Source organism: Onychomys torridus, chromosome 7 (genome assembly GCF_903995425.1).
Source record: "Onychomys torridus chromosome 7, mOncTor1.1, whole genome shotgun sequence".
NCBI classification, from domain to species: domain Eukaryota; kingdom Metazoa; phylum Chordata; class Mammalia; order Rodentia; family Cricetidae; genus Onychomys; species Onychomys torridus.
In genome coordinates this window covers 32,219,993-32,227,503 of record NC_050449.1, presented here as the reverse complement: position 1 = coordinate 32,227,503, position 7,511 = coordinate 32,219,993, and the positions used below count along the sequence as shown (strand labels likewise).

At 36.5% G+C, this 7,511-nt stretch overlaps 1 pseudogene; it reads right to left on the bottom strand.

Moving 5' to 3' along the window:
• Positions 1 to 1,828: 1,828 nt before the first annotated feature.
• Positions 1,829 to 2,764, bottom strand: LOC118587870 (annotated as a pseudogene).
• Between the last annotated feature and the right edge of the window lie 4,747 nt (positions 2,765 to 7,511).

Here is a 7,511-nt window from a genome sequence, read left to right as displayed (position 1 = left end):
CTAAGTCATTTTTTGTTTTTGTTTTTGTATTCCACTGTATACTTCAGCATAAGGCTTAATAATCTCTTTGAAGTGTTCATACACCCTCCTGCTTTTCATCAAAATACTTTCAGCAACTGTTGGTAGCTGTTTACACATCTTAATACATCAGTATAGTTGAACTTAATCCCAAAGTCAAAGCCATACAAAAGTCTTAAAATATTGTGTCTAAGCATCCTGTGGAGAAACAGTGGTATAAGCAATTCATCAGCTGGCTGAAGTTGCCAATTGCTGAGGTTGTGTGATCTGAGGGAATGAATGAACCACAACAACATAGATTCATAAAAACTCTGCCAACTTCTGCCCAGAGCTTCATGTCTCCCTCCCCAGCTACTCTCTTTGTGATGTGAGTCTTGGCCAGTATCAGCTTTCATGTCCCAAAGAATTCCTTGTAACAGATCTGGGAACTGTTGGGTCATCATAATATACTCAAAGCCTTCAGAAGCACAGAAACCAGGCTGTCTATGTGGTCACCAGGTCCTCCCCCTCTTTCAGACTCATTCTGAACAACTCTTTAGTTCTCTCTGTCACTTCACAATTCTCTTTCTTTCCTTCTTTATGTTTCCTGATTGGCTACAAAATGGGTTTAAAACTAGAATTTGTATTAGTAATCATATAACCTAAAACTAGTCAAATCCAGAGAAGAGAAAAGAAGAATTATATTAATATTATGTTTAAGAATGTTACCTATTACACAAACATTCAGGTAGATTAGGTTTGGTTTGGTTTAGCATGAGTTGGGGTGAGGAGTTCCTAGAAATGAGCAAAGGAAAAATTAGATTTACACATTTAAATAAAAATTCCAGTTGCTCGATATTTGTGTCATAAACACATGTATATGAATATATGTTTAAGACATATACATATGTACATGTGTATGTGTATGTGTGGTAAGAATCAAACAGGAACATATATAAGCACTCTATCACTGGGTTAAAATGTTGCCTATGATTTCTTTTTAGAACTAAGTAGACTTTTTTTTAAAAAACATCATCCTTCTTATACAACAAAGGGAATAAAAACTTTAGACATTACATGTTGTTATTGTGACATTTTTAAAAGTGATCAATCTTTATCAATAGTTCAAATGCAGTGAGAAATTCTATTTTATTTATGACAAAGCATCCTTTTACAAAAAAATCACTGTCATTGTTAGTGATATTTAAATAAGTCTAAATAAAAAATTAGCATAATTCAATCTTCAATAATTACAAAAATTGAGCATTACTCCAAGAAAATAAAGGAATGACATTTTGTGATAATGAGGTACAAAAGAAAACTCTTGACAGACAATAAATAATGCTAGAGTTTGTCAACTTTACACTGGCCACAGTTTTGTCATCCATTCTCTCTTTTACTGCAGTTCACAAGTGTTTTTAAAGACCTGAAATAGGAAAAGCTCTACAAATTCCTATATGAAAAGAACAACACAAGTAAACTAATATTTGAAATCACTCAACCCCCTGGATCTCCTTGGTTGTAAAAGTACATAGTATACACAGTTGTCTGAAGATACAAAATATGTCATCCTGAGTCTCTACCTTCTACAAAGATGAAGCTGGATCCATATTCAGGCTGAGTCCCCAGATCAAAAATATTTTCTTACCCCAAGATAAGAAGATCAAGAATTTTTGTGGAGGAAACAAAAGAAATAATAAAGTGGAAATCTTACCAGAACAGAAAAAGAAAGATGAATGGAAGGAAAGAGAACATCAAAAAGAAGGTGATAAGAAAATGAAGTAGAGAGACACACCTGAAGTGGAGACATGGACTATGGCAGCCACAGTGGTTAACTCACTGTGAGTCTCACCAGAGTTCTCCTAATAGCAAGCTTGACATCCTTATTCCTGAGACTGTAAATAAAAGGGTTCAGCAAGGGCAGCAAGAATGTACAAAATACACTAAAAACTTTCCTCTGGTCCACAGATTCCTTTGATGATGTTTTGATATGTGTAAGCATACCAAATCCATAGAATAGGGCAACAGTTATTATGTGAGAACTGCAGGTGCTCATGGCTTTGGACAAACCCTTACCTGATGACATCTGAATGATATTAAAAAGAATCAACGCATAGGACATTAAGATAATGATGCTAGAGGCAATGACTACCACACTGACAACAGCAGAACTCACAAGCTCATTGGCATAGGTGCTGCTGCAGGATAGCTGGAGAAGGGGGAAGATGTCACACACATAATGGTTGATGATGTTAGAATCACAAAAGTTCAGTCTGATCACACACCCTGTAAGGACAAAGGCACCAACAAACCCCATCAACTAAGAACCAAACATCATCAGGGAATATCTCCTAGGAGACATGATGACCATGTACAACAGGGGTTGACAGATGGCTACATAGCGATCATAGGCCATGGATGTCAGGACATAGCATTCACAATTTGCAAAAAAGCAGAAGAAAAACAGCTGAATCATGCATCCCATAAAAGAAATTCTGTTCTTCTCTAACACAAAACTCATTAGTGTTTTGGGAGTAAAGACAAATGAGTAACATAAATCAATGAAGGACAAATTAAAGAGAAAAAAGTACATGGGGGTCTGTAGGTTTGAATTCAGGAAAATGAGACTCATTAAACTCAAGTTTCCCACCACAGTGGCTACAAAGTTCACTAGAAAGATGACAAACAGGGGCAGCTGGAGCTCAGGATTCTCTGTCAATCCAGTGAGAATGAATTCGGTGACTGAAGAGTCATTCTCCATAGCCATTTGTGTCACCAGTAGATCTATAGAAACAGTGGGAAATGGTCACATTAACAAGGACCTCTGTCACTGATTCCAAAAGGACAGCTAGAGCCAGTTGTTACATATTTGTGGTTGTCTTCATCCACTGAGGATAATATTCAAAGAACACTACTTCTCATTCCTGAGAAATCCCTATTTCTTTTTTTCCTATCCATGATGAGCATCTACTCTGAGAAAACACTGACACATCTTCTAAAGCCTTTAAACAACCATTTCTTCCAATCTCTTTAATCTTCATTAAAGATTGGGGATAGAAAGAGAAATAAACCATCACTGTCTCCTGAACCCATGATTCATATAGCATGAAATTAAGGGGATGTTATGAAGATAAAAACAGTTGGTGAAACACTAACTTCTACTCATCTGAATATGGCATTGCTCTTGGCCCACACAGACCCTTTCATTCATGTCCTAAAGGATCTAAGTTTCTGATAATAAGGAGATATTAGTTATCAATACAAAAGTGACTCTGAAATCCTAAAATATCTATGCCCAGGAAATGACATGATTTCAATTTGAAAATTTTTCTTAAAAGTTTTCTTTATTTGCACAAAGGAAAATAATAATCTCATATGTGCATCCAATACATCATTTCACTCAAGTGAGACCTATATAACTTAGCATTCTTGGAAAATATATTAGAAGCTGTATGAGTTCTCTAGAGTCACAGACCTAATGGAATAAGTATATAAATGATATATATTTATATATTATATATGGGAATTAATTTGAATGACTTACAGGCTGCAGTTCAACAATGGCTACTTATGAATGGATAGTCCAAGAATCTTGTAGCTGCTCAGTCAGACAAGGCTGGGTGTCTCAGCTAGTTCGCTGGGATCGTGAAGAAGGAATGATGTGATGATGAGGCAAGGACAAGCAGGTGAAAAGCATATCCTTGTTTCTTCCATTATCATTATATAGGCTTCTAGTAGAAGGTATAGCCCAGATTAAAGGCACTCCTTCTAGCTTCAATTTCTTGATTAAAGGCATGTATATTCTTGCCTCAATACCTGGATCATGAATGTGTCCTCTATTTCTGGATTATAGTTCATTCCAGTTGTACTCAAGTTGACAACCAAAAATAACCATCAGAGAAGTATATAATATTATGCTTACCTTGATGACATCACCCAAGTTGAGTGAGTCCCTTAAGGGTAGAAGTAACAGAACGTGTATTTATATCATGTAGTATGGATGTAAACACTCTCTCTTTAGAGACTCCAAGTACTACTTAGTTTGTGATTTCCCACCAGGAATACCTAATTCCCTGAACAGAGTATGAGGTTGTTCCCTTCAGAATTCTACTCATTATGTCCTGCACAACTCAGCAAGAGAAAAATCCAGGGGCATATTCACTTGTCATTTCCAGCAATTTTCTAGAAATCCTTTCAATTGATCAGTAACTATTAGTTCATAGATGACCATTCTGCCAAAAAAAAAAAAAAAAAAAAAAAGTCGTGGAGCAAAAAGATTGGGGAGAAAGGAATAGGCACTCAAAGTCTGAGTTTAAATCCAGACTTTTCTACTTCTTAAGAATGAAACTATATACCAAAGTTGTAATTTTCTGGCCTTGTTAATTTTTATTTACATATCCATAATTGGGTGGATATCTGCAACATACAGCTCATCAAAGAGGAGCTGGGATATGGCTCAAGGGAGAAACCTTGCTTTTCTTACATACATAGGCCTAAAGGTCTAACCTGAGCATTGTAAAAATGGTAATGATAGTAATATAAATCAAGACAGAAGAGCTACTGTATTGTATTATTATTTTAATTAAATTTAATGATCCACATAATGTAGCATGTAAGACTGTCCTAGACATATAAAAAGGTGTAATCCCCCATTCCCTGCTCCATATCTTTATACAGATTATTGGTGAAATTATTAAGGCCAAACACGTAGTTAAAAGGGAGGTTTATTTTGTGGGGTAACTTACAAATGAAGGGATAGGTTGCAGGGTCTGGCAAAGGTATAGCGCAGTCCGGCGGTGTTCTCTGGAGAACTCTGCTTGGTCTACCTCCAGCGTCCAGGGTCCAGGAACCAAGAGAGAGACCTCTTCCCAATCCTTGGGCTTCTGCTTCCTCCTCCACCCTGCCTTGTGGGCGTGACCATTACCGAAGCCTCAATGGGGGTTGGAACTTCCAGGCCAATGCTGGGATGGCTATCCACTACATCTCCCCATTTTGTCCAAATAAGAAAGTTCTAACCTAATACAAGACTATATACAAAGAGATGGTTATCAAATATTGTCCAGGAGTAATGAGGGATAATGACCTAGATAATTTGGAATTACAATAAGTACAAACAATATCAAGCAAAAAACACATAGTAAAATCCAGGGAAGTCTAGGGCATGGGTAGGTGGCATGTTACAAAGATCATTCCAAAAGGTGTCCTATCCTAAAGAACCTGAGTCTAATACTTAATATATTCTATCTAAGATATTATATATGTATATATACTAAGTTGTAACTATAACTGCTAATCTCCAACCTCATCAAAGACCTGAGAAGGAATATAATAATACCTGAGAAATGGGAGAAGGATGCAAGCCACTTTCAGGAGTCTTGCAAGAGTAGACAGAGACAGCTAGCAGCCTGGACAGTCACCTAATGTTTCTCAGCACCATTGGTACATTCAAATTGACTACAGGCCTAGAGTCTCTGACAGACCATTTTCAGAAGCAGGAATTCTGAAAGACCATCTTACCCTGTCTTGGCAAAGTATAGTGGTCGCTTTCCTTGTGTCCCATTTGTCCAGAAAGGACAGCATTTGTACTGTCAGCAGTTGAGGCAAGGGCAGTTCTTTGCCCAGTAGGCCATTTTGTGCCAAGAAGACAAACTTCCAAATGGAAATGTCTTAGAAGCCCAACATTCTCTCGGGAACAAATTGGTGCTGCCAGGAGCAATTATGTCTCACGTCAACAGAATTCTAAGTTAATTAAATGCCAAGTTATCTAGGTCCATGAAGTGTTTGAAGATTACCTGTCCATCTGACCTATGTATTTATAAATCTGGATAACGTAACTAACATAATTATAGAGATGACAAGCATAGGTGAAAATAACTATGTAAGTCTTATCTACCTAAACAACCTAAGAACTAAGCTTCCTATAAATAAGGCAAACAGTCTGTAAGCAAATGCACAGTAAAAGGACAATGACTTTAAATTGTGACAATACACAAAATATCTTTAACAGAGGTAGGAATGTATAGTGCAATATGAGATATGATAATAATCCTAAATATATATCAGTATACAGAATATCTTAAACAGAAGTAGAACATACATACCGTATGACAGATATAAATTCACATTTGTATCAATATACAAATATTTCACATAAGAGTAAAAATATGTGTACAATATAACTAACATAGTTCTGTATTTGTATCAATATACAAATTATCTTAAATAGGAATGTAAAAACTTTATATTTGTATCAACATATAAGAATTCATAACAGTGCAAAGGCTGGTATATTACTAAATTTGTTTACTAATGTATATGACAGTCTACCATAATATCTTATACCTATCCATTCCATTTCTTCTTTTCCCTTTTTTTGAGACATATTTTCTTTCCTTAAGGAGAGTACTGAGTTTAACAGTTTCTTCCACCCCCACCCTAGAACCATTATCCATAACCATGAGAAATATGAAACCTTAGGGAGAAGGGGTGTCGTTTTCTTAGAATTGCTTCCTGCTGCTTAGGTAGCAATGGTATCTCTGTTGGGTATTGTGAGAAAGCTCAGATAGTTAAATCTCAGTTAGACTAACTGTAGATTCTGCAGCAACTCTCAGAGTAATGGGTAAGATTGTCTGAAATTTTGGCAAGAAGTGTAGTATGATGATGATTACCATGGCATCATTCTGGATTGGGTAGAGTTGTTGTTGTTGGGGCCCCATCTTCCTTCTGGAGACTTCAGGATTGCTATTGGAAAAAACTTATTTTTTATCAGAATGGAAGGTTTGGATTTAAAGATGCCATGACATGTAAGAAAGGATTCCAAGAAATCAAGAGTAAGCATGGAGAGAATTAGAATCTTGAAGATAATGGTCCCTTATAATTGGTTCCCTTCTGTCTCACACCAGAGGGCTCTTCTGATATGGGACTGAAGAATCTCTCAACCTTTTCTTTTATCAATATGCTTGGGTTTAGAGAATGAGTGAGCCAATTCCATCTCCAAAGCCAGCTTGGTTTATAATTAAATTGGAACCACAACTATTCTAGATTGATAGAGATATAGATGTTAGACAGTGATATCTTACCCTGTGTAGGTTGGTACGAATAGATTCTTTCTTTCTGCTGTAAACATCCGGATAACCAAGGCCTTATGATTTCTGGAAGATGGGTATTTTCATTATCCTGGAAAGACAAAAACAGAACCCTACCCCAACCTTTGATTGTTAAATTTTTCTTACAACCTGAAGAGATGTCACATTGGTGGATGATCTTTTACTTCTCCTCATCAAGGGATTTCTCCTGTTCGAATCGAATTTTTATTAATTTTGTTGGTATCCATAGCTTTTCTTGTCCTGTGGAAACAAAAGCAAAACCCCTTCCCCAACATAGGACATATCCAGGTTTCCATTCTGAGGTCAACACATCTTTGAAATAAACCCGTTTGGGTTATGCTAAGGATTTTTTCTGTCATCCATATGTCTCCCGCAGCTTTGTCCTTCTCATGCAGCATTGAAATTCAA